Here is a 17541-nt window from a genome sequence, read left to right as displayed (position 1 = left end):
CTACACCTTTGGTAACTCATTTTGAAGTTTTCCCCTTAACCTTTTCCAACCTTTGTTCCCTTTTTGTTTTTCTCTCTTTGGGATTTCTTTAAAGAAATCGGGTTTAGTAAACAGGAACAATTTCCGATGTACAACCCTAAACTGTACCTCATATAATCTCTCTGGGGTTTCGATCTCTACTTTGCTGGTGGGGTAATAATTTATGTCCCCATGTACACAGGTAATACCAACTTTTTGGGAGTGTTGTAATTGAGAGGGTCTCACTAAAGTTGCTGAGACCAATTTAATTGCACTGCCTGTATCAGTGAGAGTGATTGCATTTTTCTTATTTACTTTACGGTATCATGAAAGTATGCATCCCTTCAGCAACGCACCCACAATGATATTCATTAAAATCAAAGTTTTGCTTCCCTGTATTACATTGTATTGGTTCTATTTCATTTGGACAGTGTGCTGCTATAACTATGCAAGCAAGATATTTCAGTTTTTTATTTTTCTTAAAAATATTTCCCAACATTAAACCAACCAGTGCCTATAGAAAGTCTACACCCCTTGAACTTTTTTCACATTTTGTTGTGTCAGTGCCTCAGAGTTTCATGCATTTAACTGAGGATTTTTTTCCACTTATCTACACACCATACTCCACACTGTTAAGGGGAAAAAAGTTTTTATTGAGAAAAAAATTATATATTAACCCTTTGCGGTCCTATAATCGGACCTGGTCCAACATTGCAATTTTCCCTTTCCGGTCCAGTCCTTGCTGATGAGAAACATCCCCATAACATGATACTGCCACCACCATGCTTCACAGTAGGGATGGTGTTCTTTGGGTGATGCGCTGTGTTGGTTTTGCGTAAAACATAATGCTTTGCATTTAGGCCAAAAAGTTCAATTTTTGCCACATGGCTACAGTGTTTTTTTGCATACTTCAAACGGGATTCAAGGTGGGCTTTCTTGAGTAATGGCTTCCTTCTTACCATACAGGTCAGATTTGTGGAGTGCTTGGGATATTGTTGTCACATGCACAGTTTGACCAGTCGTGGCTGAGTTGTCTGACATCAGGCCAGAAGCAGGAACTGAAAAAACACTGACACCAGGCACTGCAGTTTCAAAATAAAAGACGCGGCGGCGCCGTTTATTTAAATACAAAAATAAATCAAAGGTTTAAACAAAACGAAACTTGCTCACAGAGCGAAAATAAAACAGGTAAACAAAAACAAGTCACGAACACAAAATAATAAATAATACAGGTCAGGCTGTAGCCTTCACTGTTCCTGTATATTTTTTCTTTTAGTTTTGTTTTCACTCGCTCCTCGCTCACTCTCTCCGCTCTAACACCCACCATGAGTGCAGCGAGCTGCAGGCTTTTATGCAGGTGACCATCTCCCGATTTAGCAACAAATTAAATTACTTAATTAATTTGGGAGATGGCCACCTTCTGCACAAGGTTTTCTAATTATTCCTGGCAGAGGACGAGTACCCACTCTCGCCTCTGCCAGAACACATTTTAAAATAAAAACAATAACAAACACGGCACTCGCCGTCATTTACACAACGATAATATACAAATAAATTATACACCAAAAAGACATGGCTTTCTATGTCATTTAAATACAATAACTAATTAAATAAATAAATAAATGAATAAATACAAAAACAATACTGACGACGTTTCGCCGTCATATTTTTAATTAACAAAACCATAATACAAAACAATAAATTGCACAGGGGTGGAGGGGGAGACCCCGTTCTAAAAATAAATAAACAAAACACTGTACAGGGCTCCTCGCCCTATTACAATCCATTATATTATATATTTTTTTCACTTGGAAGTTGTGGGGTAGGATGTGTAGATAAATTAAAAAAAAAAAAAAAACTATTTTAATGCATTTTTATTCCAGGCTATAAGGCAACAAAAGGTGAAAATATTGAAAGGGGTGTAGACTTTCTATAGGCACTGTATACATCAAACTTCAATGTATATACAGTCAAACCGCTTAATATCTCACTGTTTAATATCACACTTTGCTTAATATCATCTCATTGAAATGTCCCGGACAAATTATAATGGGAGTCAATGGAAACAAGCTCCTGATAATATCACTTTGGTAAATGTTACACTCTGCATAATAAACATATATATAATTCGTTATAGGACCAAAGGTGTATTCTAGGCTAGGTGTAAATCGAATCAGAAATGCTAATTACATATTTCAGTATAGCCTATAAGAGCTTAATTTATCAGTACATCCATACGAAGGCAATCATTGCCAGTAGTCATGTGCAACATTATACAATGGAGCAAAAACTTTATTTCATAGTGTGTATAAAATATTTTATTGAAACTGTGGAGGTTGGCTGAAAGGATTCCACAGCAACGCTGCAGCGCACAACTGCACGGAATACACTTGTAAGCAGATTTAATGCTGCCTTCCCTGTGGAAAAGGCTGAAAGTAGAGACACTTTCCATATTTGTTCCAGTATGAAACACAAGTCTTTAGTCTACAGAAATTGCAAGACTAACTTAGTAACGTGTTTTAGTATCGTCTAGAGCAGGGTTCTTCAATAGGCGGCCCGAGGGCCAAATCCTGCCTGTGAGAGCCTTTCTTTTGGCCCATCAAATGTCAATTTGTCCTTCATCACAAAAACTGAACTTGCTGATACGCAAGATTATAAAATCGCCGTAATCTACAGGGTATTTGCTTCCCCTAACAAGCGTTTTTTTGGCAGCCTAATATGCTGTCCTTGCAAAGGTACCACCAAATGTTCCTGTCAGGACACGGCACTCTGATTGGTTATCATATTATTGTTAATAAAAACGATTAATAATCCTCTTCCAACACCGAAACCCTAAACCTAAGGTCAGTATCCTATACTGCATTCATTACACATCTAAAGTAGTTCATGTTTGGCAGCGAATAAGCGTTTTCGTTACTTAAAAAAAAGTGACCAGAGGTGCTGACTTCCTCAGTTGTCCTGACAGGAACATTTCGTAGTACCTTTGTAAGCACTGCGCCTAATACAGGAACAAGTCAGCTGACTGGCCAAGCTTTAATTCTGACGAGCTATCATTTTGGCATGCGTCACAAATCTCCGCCCATTTGCTTAGTTTGAGTGCCTCATTGGTTGAGCAGTGAGAGAAGGCTTCGTGCAATATGAAAACAGCGGTAGTAATATTATTTTCTTCATTGCGGTGAAACTATCTGAATATTCTTACAAACATTGCTGCACATTAATTCGAAGCCAAAAATCCACGTCTGTGTCTAAAATGGCAAGTGATGTGTGAGATTAACATAAAAACCAACAACAACAAAGTGATGCTTCAGATTTGGGAAGTGAGTCAGAATCGAGGGATACAGCTGCAGGTAATGCACATCACTTGAAAGTGCTTCACATTTTCCAGGCACTGGCCAAACTAGCAAGGTAAATGCTACGTATAGTGATCAACATTTTGTTTTGTTGTGATCCTATTTTCTGTTATGAGGAGGTAATAAATGAAAACAAAAATGGTGTTTTTTTTCTTTGTACAACGCCCCCTTTCCCACATATATTTTTTGAAGAGTTTGTTTAAGTTAAATTTGACAGTTTTCACTTTGCATGCACAGCTTAAAAAAAAAAAAGCAAACCCCAGTCATGCTATTACTTTATGAAAAATGTGTCATTTGCCACATTGTTTATTGCAAAGAAACTACAATGGCAGGGATAAAAAAATAAATGAAAAAGAAAAAAGCGATGTCTACTTATGTACTGTTTCTGCCTGAAACACACACATGAAAAGTGTATAATTTTAAGTTTGACATCCTCTGCTTTAGAGTTAATTCAGTGTAGCAAAGTAAAGCCTTCACAACCTATTCTGGAATAGTACAGTTTTACATATTTTAGGATAAATAGTATTGGAAATTGCTTTAATGTTGTAAGATTTAGCTGGGAATTGTGCAGCATGTGATTGGAACAGTTTTTTGTATTAATTTAACTTAAATACGTTAGTAATGTACTTTAGCTTATGTACTGTATTAAGTTATATGATTGATTAACCTATTGCGTTTGACCTGTTGTCACAGCAATAACATTTTTTTTTTTAATCTTCCAAAACACCAGATGTTTGACTCCAGTTTATAGAAAGTCTTGGGAAGTGCTTTCGTTACTTAACTTGAATGCTTGCTGCGCAGTAATTGTCAGAACATTTTCTAGTTTTAATAAAATTAAAATTAATAACATGCTGTTTTAATAGCATTACAGTGGGATTTGTATAATTATTTGTTTGCAAGGTGTCGTTTGAATACTGATCAGGAAATTATACTTGCTTAATATTTTTTTTTATTAATGGCGATCAAATATTGTATCATATTAAGTAGTTATTTCTGAGATGTATTAGTTGATTGGTGCAAGTGCAGTGTTGCAACGTTTTGTTACTGTATGTAAAGTGTAATTGGATAGTCAGATTTTCATGACCATTTAAACCCCCCCCCCCCCCCCCCCCCCCCCCCTACCACTAGGCACATCTTGAGCTCCCTGTGGCCCCCCAAGGTTTGGACATTGCCTTATCTGGCCCGCCAGAGAATGGAATTGAGTACCACTGGTCTAGAGGGCAACAACAATTACTTTGGGTTTTGAGCTGCTTAGTTTGTTGCAATTGGTATTAACTTGCATACTGGTTTAGTACCGTCCTCCGTACTAACCACAGGATCATCACCAGTTAGTATAGCTCCTTTCAGTTCGTTACAATTGACCTATCAGCATCAGTAATAAAACAAACTTAAATGTGATGGATGCAGTAATTGTATCAATTAAATATGCAATTAAAACCAAGATATACTGAGATTTTTATATATATATATATATATATACATATATATAATATATAAAATATTTATATACTCAGATATCAGCTTTTTAATAGACGCCGCCCTCGAATAAACGCCGCTCAATAAAGAAATATATTTTTTGTCTACCCCTGCTCAAAAAATAAAGAAAGAAACACGCAAATCTGGCTATGTACATGTGACACCCCCGAAAAGACTGCAGCCTCAATCCACCATGTAATACAAACTTATGTACACACGCCTTAGTAAGTAAATGTTATTTTATAGTACAGTCCCGACACACAACCCAAGATGAACTACTTACAGCACAGTAGCAGTCCTTCACGTCCCTTTTTTCCCAGCAGAGTTCAGCGCCAGCACAGCAGGGGATAAAACAAGGGCTGTCTGTTTACCTCGTCATCAGTGAGAAAAAAAACGAGTAGGATATATTTTAGTTTTAACAGAAATCAAACCGATATTCACAGGTAATACTTTTCGTTAAAAAAAAAAAAAAAAAAAACTGCATCACACCGTTCTCTCTCCTCTTCTTGTCCCTCCCCATAGCAACCAATACACACTCCTGATTCGCTGGTACAGTACTCCCCTGACCTCCCAACTCCCACCTAATAGGCTCTTGTTAACTGTCAGTAAATGTACTGTATTCAAGCCCCAAAACCCACAAGAGTATAGTGCTGCAGATCGGAGCCGCTCATGGCGCTGTTTATAAAATGCCTTAAATCATTAAATAAAATATTGCTGCGTTTGTAAAGCATAGTATTATTAATAATGGCCGACCTTGTATAATCGCCGCCCCCGTTTAAGGGCCGCAGTCATTTTGATCAATTTAAAATAAACGCCGCGGCGCCAAATTGAAGTAATACGGTATATATAGATACACACACAGAGTGCTCGAAGTAAGCTTTTTATTTTAGGCGCCAGCAGGCTCCTATTTTTTTCTTTATGGAAAGCCAGAAAAAGAAAATGGTTGCCCATAACTGCATTGAAGTCTATTAAATATAAATAAAAACTATTGTTCAAAATAATGCTTACGATTGTAAGTCGCCCTGGATAAGGGCGTCTGCTAAGAAATAAATAATAATAATAATAATAATAATAATAGAATATTAATTTATACAATTTAACTTAAACAATAATGTGCATCTCTAAGTTGCAAATTTGTTTTTCTGCACAGAAAAAAATAACTTATTTTCAAAAAAGGCAGTCCAAAACAAACTTTAGAATAGGTAATAGTGAATAGTAATTTCGTTACTATGCTTGCTTACAATACTTGCAGTACATTATCCCAGATTCGTTAACTAGTCAGCTGAACTGTTGGCACCATGATGACTGGGATCTAATACGAATTTTTAATTGAACATGTTCAGTACATGAAGACGTGGGTCCAAAATTTGAACTGTGTTCTGTAATTTCTGACTTGTTCGCTTCGTTTGTATTGCTGCTGCTTAGAGATTTTGGTGGCACTTTCTTTGTCTTTGAAACAGATGTATTTTTTTGCTTTTGTTCGACGACATTTTATTAATCTTCTAATAGGTTTGCGTGGACCTCTGGGTTGGTGCGCATGCACATAGGGCCGGACCAAATCAAACCCCGATCACTCTTGGGAGTTTCCATATCGCATTTTCTTTATCACGAAACCAAACCTAGCCATTTCCAATCCGCGAAAGGGACGGAGAAAAGTTTCACAGTAGTAGCAGGGACCGCCGAAAGCAACATGAAAAAAGCTGGTGACCAATCCCCAGCTGGTATTTGTAACATTTTGAAGGGGTGGAAACAAGGCGGGCGAAACAGCCAGGGCAGAAAAAAAAATAAAAGTCTGTGTTGTTGTTTCGTTTGTGTATCAGTGAATGAATGCTATTACATACAATTACTACAAGTAGTAATAATAATAAAAAATACGTTTATTATTATTAATAATAATAATAATAATAATAATAATAATAATAATAATAATAATAATAATAATAATCTGCTTTTATTTTTATTGTGTAAAATATTGAAAAAAACGGACGTGAGTTTCAAAGAAAACACACACACACACACTTGGCAATGACCTCATTTCCACGACGTCTGCAGCATCGTGGTGCATTGTTCTGTCGCATTCTTAAATGATTTTTGTAAAAATCCATACCGTGCCCTGGCTAGTCTCAGAACCATGCAATGCCAGCATCCTCATACCCGACTGGCACGGTGCTGCCCAGAGCCCTGTTGTGCACAAGGCTACATAGTAACTGCACGAAGATTAAAAAAAAAAAAAAAAACGTAACACTGTCGCCAGGATCAGTACTGGTACATATTGTATCCCTTTCATGCAGTCACTAGTGGACAGCTACTTTCAAGTGATTATCTCCTATAGAAACTCTATTGTGACATCACTAAAGGAGGTTGTGTGGTCCAGTGGTTAAAGAAAAGGGCTTGTAACCAGGAGGTCCCCGGTTCAAATCCCACCTCAGCTACTGACTCATTGTGTGACCCTGAGCAAGTCACTTAACCTCCTTGTGCTCTGTCTTTCGGTGAGACGTAATTGTAAGTGACTCTGCAGCTGATGCATAGTTCACACACCCTAGTCTCTGTAAGTCGCCTTGGATAAAGGTGTCTGCTAAATAAACAAATAATAATAATATAATGCATGGTGTCCTCTTCATTGGACATCTACCGATATTAGAACGCCTGCCATCTGTGGCATTTTATTGTTACTACAAAAACGAAAAGGTGATAGTACAATGGCAGAGAAAGATTCAGCAGCACCGAGCACCTCAGGGATTTCTGTAAAATCCTTTTACACAAAGAGAGAAGAGCATGTAAAAAAATATATTCAAAGAAAGTAATGTTTAGGGAATAATATGGTATATGATTTGTTCAAATACTCACTTTATTTTTTTCACAGTTGATATAAAACCATATGTCCACTTCAGTGGACGTCATGCAATACCAAGATTCATATTGCATGTTAGGCCTTTGTTGTCCTATAGGCCTATGCTAAATATTTTGGTCATATAAGAGCTATATATTGCTGTTATGTCCACAAATGGGCTCATGGTATCTTCTCAACTGTTTTTTAATTATTATTATTATTATTATTTATTTCTTAGCAGACGCCCTTATCCAGGGCGACTTAATTGAAAATTAATTTGAATAATTATTATTAGCAGCAGCTGTCCACCAAGCAGTACATTCCCAAGAAACCCAAGCCGTGGGATTTGAAGGTGTGGGTGAGAGCAGGAGCATCTGGGTACATGTATAGGTTTGAGGTGTATCAGGGAGCAAGTGGAGGTAGGGGTGAAGTTACTACACTGGGCATGTCTGCTGATGTGGTTCTTCACCTGTGTGATGACATACAAAACAAAAATCACAAAACATTTTTGATAAAATTTTTTTCGTACCATCGCTCTCCTCCAGAGGTTACGCAACAAGCACATGCAGAGCTAACAGGCTTATGGGAGCATCAAAGTTGAAGGGTGAGGTGCGTCATCAGTTGTGACTAATGATGAGAACATCACCATAACACGATGGCTAGACAGCTCAGTGATACACGGTGCATCGTCCTGTGCAGGCAAGCGGCCACAGGATTCTGCCCAGAGGTGGAGCAAGAAATAAAAGGAAGCAATCCACATCCCTCGACCATTTTCAAATATGGGGGGAGTGGATCTCATGGATCAGTGTGTGTCGATGTATCCACACAGACACAAAAACAGGAGATGGTACAATCAAGTATTATTTCACTTTCTTGATGTGACTTGTGTAAATGCATGGCTACTGTATTGAATGTCAGGATTCAATGACAAGGATCTGTTGAATTTCAAAGCATCCATAGCTTGAGCACTGATCAATGCCGGCTCTCCGGAGCAACGTCAAAGAGGAAGGCCAAGTGAGACACCCCCTCCTTTGAAGCGCACAGCAGTGTCAAGGGCACCCCCTGAAATCAGGTTCAGTGTGGGGAATCACTGACCAAAGCTAATTGATGCAAAAAATACTAACAGGTGCCATGATGCGGCTTGTACACAGAAAACTAAGTACATCTGCATGCAGTGTCTTGAGCCATTGTGTCCTGGGTACTTTGTCAACTTCCACACCCAGCGCTAAAATCAGCTAAATTCAGTTCACATTGGGAAGAATGCTAACTTGCTGTGTATGAAGAACACTCGGAAGAAAAAGAAAATATTATTGTTTCATCAATGAAGACATTTTTGTTTTTGGAATATTTTTGTTACAAACAGGACATTTTTGTTTCTGGATGAATTCATCCATATTTGGGCATAAGGAAATATTTTGTTTTTAACTTGGAGGACATTATTTTCTGGCAAAAAAAGAAATTATAACAGAACATTATAATACATACCAGTTGGAATGATACCAGACATTTCATTTTGCACTTTGTATGAGTTTTTTTGCCCATATAAAACAAAAAGACTTTCTTTCTTAATATGCGGTTCCAAGATAACAGAGCCATTCATTATGTTGCGGATGCATGTTGTACACTCAAGTGGACACATGTATAACTTCTTAAATTTTGTACTTGTACTTTTGTATTATTATTATTATTATTATTATTATTATTATTATTATTATTATTATTATTATTATTATTATTACTTCTCTGTCGAAAACCCAAAGCAAATTTAAAAAGTTCATCTTGATGCTTCTGAGATGATCTTTATAGGTATTACGTAATTTTGTTATCTACACAGATTTATACGTTTCGAGGGGACCACTTGGCATGCTGACACAGTATAGCGAAATGTGCTCCCTTGTACTGGAACGATGGGCTTGTTCTTACATGCTGAGAATTTGGGCTTCATGTAATGTTTCTGTGTAGGCCAACATGTTGAAGTACTTTACGAGAGTAACCAAATGTTTAAAACTTAATATCTTTACAGTGGTTAAAACATTCATACATTATACGTTCTTTATTAGTATTCTAGTTTGTTTACATTTGTTAGCCTTGAGATTGATCGAAGTTCAGTGTATTGAACTCAATAATTTGACCAGAGGTAGGTGATGTCACAGATGACGTGTGAATATGTCCATGGATTTAAAAAAAAGTGTACCGTCCGTAGGTTGTAGCTTACTACAAAGATAAGAAATAAAAGAAAATATATCTAAAAAGCTTTACCATCACTGAAAGAGACACTGCTTCAAGCAAACCTCTCCGTTAGTAGAAAATAGTTTATTGTTTGTACGTATTAAAGAAATAATACGTATCGCTTTATTAAACATTTAACTCAAACTGTGGCAAAAAAAAGTAGGCTAAAGAAGTATTGTGCATGTTGCGTTTAAGGGTGCAACAAACACAACATATATTATGATAATAATAGGAATAATACATATATTAATATTTGATACTGTAAATTATTCATTTTAAATTATTCAGTGTTGTGTGCAAGTGTTCGCTATGAGGTCAGTGGAGCGTCTTGAGGCATGTATTGTTTTGTTTTTTCAAATATCAGGATGTTTAGTGTTATTTTTTTTTTACTATTTGCTTAATACGCGATAGCTTTCGACAAGTTCAAAGTTGACTATAAAATAGGGTGACCATATTTTGTAAACCAAATCCGGGGACACTCAGTTATGGGAGCACAGCAAAGTAGCCAAGACTGAAATGTGTGTTGCAGAGTGTATCACGAGCAGCTTATATTTTAACAGATGCACATATTCACTCGCCTACAGATGCCTTGACCAGACTGCACCCAGCTACCTCCAGACCCTCATCTCTCCCTACACCCCCACTCGACCTCTCCGCTCCTCCTGCACTAGAAGACTGACTCTACCTCCTCTACGCTCCCCTGCCTCCACAGCCCGCTCCTTCTCCACCCTCGCCCCGCAGTGGTGGAATGACCTTCCTACAGATGTCAGGACTGCCCAGTCCCTGACCATCTTCCGGTGCCTCCTCAAGACTCACCTCTTCAGACAGCACCTGTAGAACTCCTCTTTTCCCTCTGGACACTTTATCACCCTTCCTTAATGCGCTTTACTTGTTCTTATCTGCTCCCTATTTTACTGCATTTAATCCTGTACTTTAGAGTACTGTAATCTGTCAAGTGTCATTTAATCTGTAGTATTTTGTATTTAATTATATCCTGATGTAACTATAACTGATACTGTTATCTGCTCCGTTATTCAATCGTATTTTGTCATATACTTGTACTTGCTAGAACCAAAGTCATTGTATTTTATCTTGCTCTTAATTGTATTAATACTTGTACTTTGATTCTTGAAATTTATTTTTGTTTAGGACTGTAAGTCGCCCTGGATAAGGGCGTCTGCTAAGAAATAAATAATAATAATAATTCATTACAAATAGAAAACAAATATGCATATAACCTACAGAAACAAACACGCTCCACAATAATTGCAAAAAACTTTTTTCAAAAATTTTCAAAAAAAGCAGACATTTGAAAAATTCCCCAAACTAAACAAAACAATATGCAAGAGCCTACTTCTCCTGCTGCCTTCAAGCCAAAGCTAAGTAGCCAGGGTTACACTTGGACATACTGGGAACTGGAGATTCCTGAAAATATAAAATCGAATGTTTCTGACATCCTACTGTACAGTATGCTTATGGGTTTTCATGTCATGTCAGTTTAGAGAATCTTTGTATTTTGATGGTTTTTTTCTTCAACACTGTTTACCACACCAAGCAAGAACACAATATTAATGCTCATAACACTGGCGTTTATGAAAACCGGAACAATGAGCCAAAAACAGGATATTAAACTTAAATATTGTACTATATATTATAATAAAGGTTTGTACTTACTCCCTCGCCATTCTCCTATAATCCTCATGCAGCTGGTTTTTCTTTCCATGCGATGCAGTTAGCCTATCTAAACCTAGCACATGTTTTTAAATGCAAGTGGGGTTTTTTCTTCAGACAAAAATACATAACTACGTTAATGCATTTATTAAAAAACAAAGTAATGTAAATAATGTCCTCTTAAGTCTAGTACGTCACACTCGCTCCAGTGTGCACTGAACCTGGATTTACCGGCAGTTGAAACATGAGCGGGTCAACTCAACAAACTAGACCGATAGGCTACAGACAAGGAGGTTGGATCGTCAACTAAACTCAAAACCTGATTGGTTACTACGAATGTCAGTGATGAATCAAGAAAGTGGTTGGATGTAATTTAATGACAGAAACATGGATATTTCTCTCTAACGCATTTACATTATGTTAGACCAATGCGAGAAATTAATATTACATTTATTTGGGGACGAGCTTCGTGAACCAAGGACATTATTTGCCTGGGGACACAGTAGGTCATCCAGGGACTGTCCCCGGACAGCGGGGACATATGATCACCATACTATAAAATCTGGTCCTGCGAAAGTCTTGCGATGTGATTTATAGCTGCAATTGAGTAGATTTGGTCGGGCGATAGCAAACCACCCCCCCCCCTTTTCAACCCACTTGTAGTCAACAAACGATAGCTGCTTTTTGAAGGGCGAAAAAAGCTTGTTTTGGATCGGCGAGATTTCGCTTGGAATTTTTCTTGTGTTTTATTATCGTCCTCGTTCGCTAAGTGCTAACTTTGATTTGGGCCGGCCCATAGCCTCAGAGCTGCCAAAAACAAACAGCTGTCAGACAGTGTTTCCATTTGTAATTAACATGCTTTTTATTGTAACTACCTGTGGCAGAGTGGCTGATTGTGTACAGGTGCAGGAGTGATGCAGTGCGCAAATAAACAAACAGAAATTGTAATCCAGTGGATAAAGGGTTTTTAATGATTAGGATTAGACCAGGATTATTTAATGATAATCCTGGTCTGGTGACCAAACAATAACTCCAGGCGATACATAACAATGTGTACTGCACTGGAATAAATCAACAGGTTACAGTCCCAAATAATTAATACACGTATCTCTCCCACAATGTACAAAACACGGTCACCGGTCCTGGGTGCGTGCTGTACTGCTCGTGGTGGGTGATACAGTTTATTTCGTGACAAGGCGACAGCTCTGGAATCGTACGAACATAAGAACATAAGAAAGTTTACAAACGAGAGGAGGCCATTCAGCCCATCTTGCTCGTTTGGTTGTTAGTAGCTTATTGATCCCAGAATCTCATCAAGCAGCTTCTTGAAGGATCCCAGGGTGTCAGCTTCAACAACATTACTGGGGAGTTGGTTCCAGACCCTCACAATTCTCTGTGTAAAAAAGTGCCTCTTATTTTCTGTTCTGAATGCCCCTTTATCTAATCTCCATTTGTGACCCCTGGTCCTTGTTTCTTTTTTCAGGTCCAAAAAGTCCCCTGGGTCGACATTGTCTATACCTTTTAGGATTTTGAATGTTTGAATTAGATCACCGCATAGTCTTCTTTGTTCAAAGACTGAATAGATTCAATTCTTTTAGCCTGTCTGCATAGACATGCCTTTTAAACCTGGAATAATTCTGGTTGCTCTTCTTTGCACTCTTTCTAGAGCAGCAATATCCTTTTTAGCTGTCTGGTGATTCACAAACAAGACAATTACTAACAGACAGAACAAACAAACAAAAAACACTCATGATACTGTTGCAATCTTTCAAGGTCTCTCACCGTCCTTCTAGGTATAAAAACCACAAACCAAGCAAAGGAACAGATTACGATTCTCCGCCCCATTTTATGCTGTCACACATGATCCCTTGGTAAACGAGTGCAAACGCCTCTCCAATCTGCAGCTGCCACGTCGTCTCTCGCCTTCATCCAGACTGGCCAACTTCCCGACCCGGGGAAAGAACTGTCAGACCAGCCCGTCCAAAGAACTCTGTTCTCGCTGCTTAGCGCCCTCACAGGTCGGGAGGGAGATTTACAACCAAAACTCATTGTATTTCTGTCACACTACCGTACACTGTATAAGCCATTTTCCCAAAATGACAAGGAGTTGTGTGGTTATGGGATGCCACTACCACGACTGTATGAAGACAAGCGGCTGTCATTTTATGAATTGCCAAAGCGGCATTTAAACTTAGCCTAGATAGACGAGAAAAGTGTCTGGCTGCTGTACACGGCAGCTGCCAAGATGGATCTCAAGAACCATGTGCAGCGAACATGTTCATGGTAAACACAGTTGTAATTACAGTATAAGTTACAGTAATACTTATTATAATTATAATTTATACACAGACAAATCTAAAATATAATAACCACAATACTGTAACATTTTAGAAGTGCGGTGATGGGTTTTACCAATAAGCAGATACATGAATGTGTCTGTGTTTTTTCACTTAAGTGAAAGCACTCAACTTTACCAACGCGACTAGTGTAAAATGTATGGCAGGCGCTCCATAAAGCCAGGAAACCTCTCAATGTACAACATGCTGTATCAGAAATAATATGTAAAAAAACAAACAAATGCAAACTTCTACGAGGACAGAAGAAAAATGGATAATTATTGTGAAACTTTATTTTCAAAAGGTATGCAAAATCTGCTTTTTTAAAATGTATTTTTATTTTATACTCTTTAATTTTATTTGTGCTGTCCTGTAATGTCGGGACGAAAACATGCTGACAGTTAAACAAACTTTTCTGATTGTACAGTAGTTGTAAGCTGTGATATTTACATAATTAAATACCTGCACGTTAAGTGATCAGTTTGCCACTTCCATTTAGACTGATATAGTGAAAATCATAATAAAAATATTTAGATGCATTTTCCTTTTTTTTATGTGCTAGAGATTCTGCATTCAGTAACATAACGATCTGTATGGACAGATGCGCCTGTGGCATAGGCAGTAAAAAGCTGTATTATTTTTAACATGGGTCCAAAGGTATTTTAATAATAATAAAAAAATGCAGACGTAGAGCGACCATTACGTCATGCAGAGAGAGATCAGGCACTGCAGAACACAGTGAGAGAGAGAGGATGTACAGCAACGAGACACGCCCCCTGCAAGGAGGAAGGGAATGCAGGCTGCAGTTACAGATGGAGGGGGATGGTCCACAACCTGTCTTGCTTCCCCAACCACCTGCCCCTTTGCATGGACTGGTCCCGAAGCTTCCTCGGTACAACGGTGTCATGTCTTTGGAAGCCTTTTTGACTCAGTTTGAGTTAGTGGCTGAAGATTATGCCTGGTCCCAGCGCAAGAAGGCTTTCTGCCTGTCTCAGTCACTGGAAGGCACTGCAGCAGAGGTATTGCTGGACCTCGGGCCGGAAGAGAGAGTGAATTACTCTACCCTGGTTGATGCTCTGAAGTGCCGCTTTGGAGACAGTGAATCACCGTACCTGGTTTTTATTGAGAAAAAGATTATATATTAAAAATACAAAACTGAAAGATCATAATCTTTACTTGGTGGAAGCACCTTTGGCAGCAATTGTTATTATTATTATTATTTATTTCTTAACAGACGCCCTTATCCAGGGCGACTTACAATTGTTACAACATATCACATTATACATATTATACAGATATCACATTATTTTACATACAATTACCCATTTATACAGTTGGGTGTTTACTGGAGCAATCTAGGTAAAGTACCTTGCTCAAGGGTACAGCAGCAGTGTCCCCCACTGGGGATTGAACACACGACCCTCCAGTCAAGAGTCCAGAGCCCTAACCACTACTCCACACAGCTGTGAGTCTGTTGGGATAGGTCTCTACCAACTTTGCACACCTAGATTTGGCAATATTTTACCATTCTTTAGAAAACTGTTCAAGTTCTGTCGTTCCTTAGGGAGCGTTGATGGACAGCAATCTTCAAGTAATGGCACAAATTTTTGATTGGATTTAGGTAAGGGCTCGGACTGGGCCACTCAAGGACATTTACCTTTTTGTTCCTTAGCCCCTCCAGTGTAGATTTGGCTGTGTGCTTTGGGTCGTTGTCATGCTGAAAGGTGAACTTCCGTCCCAGTTTCAGCTTTCTTGCAGATGGCAGCAGGTTTTCCTGAAGGACTTTTCTGTACTTTGCTTCATTCATTTCTCCTTCTATCCTGACAAGTGCCCCAGTCCTTGCTGATGAGAAACATCCCCATAACATGATGCTGCTACCACCATGCTTCACAGTAGGGATGGTGTTCTTTGGGTGATGCACTGTGTTGGGTTTGTGCCAAACATAACGCTTTGAATTTAGGCCAAAAAGTTCCATTTTAGTTTCTTCAGACCACAAAACTTTTTGCCACATGGCTACAGCATCTCCTGAGTGTTTTTCTGCATACTTCAAAAGGGATTCAAGGTGGTCTTTCTTGAGTAAAATACAGGCCAGATTTGTGGAGTGCTTGGGATATTGTTGTCACATGCACACTTTGACCAGTCTTGGCCATAAAAGCCTGTAGCTCTTGTAAGGTTGCCATTGGCCTCTTGGTAGGCTCTCTGATCAGTCTCCTTCTTGCTCGGTCATCCAGTTTGGAGGGACGGCCTGACCTAGGCAGGGTCTTGGTGGTGCCATACACCTTCCATTTCTTAATAATCGTCTTGACCGTACTCCAAGGGATATTCAAGGCCTTTGATATTTTTTTTATACCCATCCACTGATCTGTGCCTTTCAACAACTTTGTCCGGGAGTTCTTTTGAAAGCGCCTTGGTGCTCATGGTTGAGTCTTTGCTTTGAAATGCACTACCCAGCAGAGGGAACCTACAGGAAGTGCTGAATTTATCCTGAAATCATGTGAACCACTACAACTTAACACAGGTGGAGGCCACTTAACTTGGTGCATGATTTTGAAGGCGATTGGTTACACCTGAGCTAATTTAGGATTGCTATTACAAGGGGGGTGGACACTTATCCAACCAAGCTATTTCAGTTTTTATTTTTAATAAATTTTCTACAAATTTCTAGAATATCTTTTTCACTTGGAAGTTGTGGGGTAGGATGCGTAAAATCAAATTTAAAAAAAAAACTATTTTAATGCATTTTAATTCCAGGCTATAAGGCAACAAAAGGTGAAAATTTTGAAAGGGGGTGTAGACTTTCTATAGGCACTGTATATATATATATATACAATTTTTGTATAGCGCCTTTCATAGTGGACCACCATCACAACATCACAAAGCACTTATATATGGATAGATAGATATTATGGGTTGCCAAAAAGTATAAATATATCTGTTTGGAAAGGCAGTGAAAATCTAATTTTTAAATACTGTATTTGAACTAGAGTTTCATTTTGATGAAGAGTTCGATGAAAAGATCTTTCCAAACCAAATATCAAAGTAGATTTGGCGCTGAGATAACTATTTATTGACTTTAAAAGATGGGTAACAATAACTAAATGAAACATGAAGCACAATCTGTTCTTATATTTTGTTCATAACAGATTGTAATTTAGCATGTTAAAAAAAAAAAACAGCTTGAAAGTGCTTTCTTCCTTTACTAACTCTGTAGATTGCGGGTGCAACACACTAACACACTGTATTGCGCCTCTGTCTTCTGTTCTGAAGTGTTTATCTGTGGTAGTACTAAATGACTGGAGGAAATTGTGGTTGTCTGTCTGTTAATGAATATTAATTTGCGTGGCTAGTACTGTGGTCTGTTAGCACTTAAACTATTTTTAGAATTTCAGGGTGAGGATTCCAAGCAGATGGAAAGAAACCTCTGTTTATTTTCCCCCCAGAGGATGACGATGATGAGGAGATTGCTGAAACAAAACCTGGGCCGGAGTCGGAACTACATGATGAGGATCAGAAGGAAGAAGCAAAAGAAGGTAATGGCGAAACAGTTAACATACAAAATGATAAGATTATAAAATATACAGGGCCCTATTGTGTAACAAGGGCAAAGGCAATTTTCAGAGACGAAGACAAC

The 17541-nt window shown here is 38.3% G+C and overlaps 1 pseudogene; it reads left to right on the top strand.

Annotated features, from left to right (window-relative positions):
- The first annotated feature begins 14662 nt into the window (after positions 1–14662).
- LOC117399329 (cytoplasmic dynein 1 intermediate chain 1-like) overlaps positions 14663–17541 on the top strand; it is a 44099-nt pseudogene continuing 41220 nt past the window's right edge.

Source organism: Acipenser ruthenus, chromosome 4 (genome assembly GCF_902713425.1).
Source record: "Acipenser ruthenus chromosome 4, fAciRut3.2 maternal haplotype, whole genome shotgun sequence".
Lineage (NCBI taxonomy): Eukaryota > Metazoa > Chordata > Actinopteri > Acipenseriformes > Acipenseridae > Acipenser > Acipenser ruthenus.
This window is presented reverse-complemented; position numbering and strand designations above follow the sequence as displayed.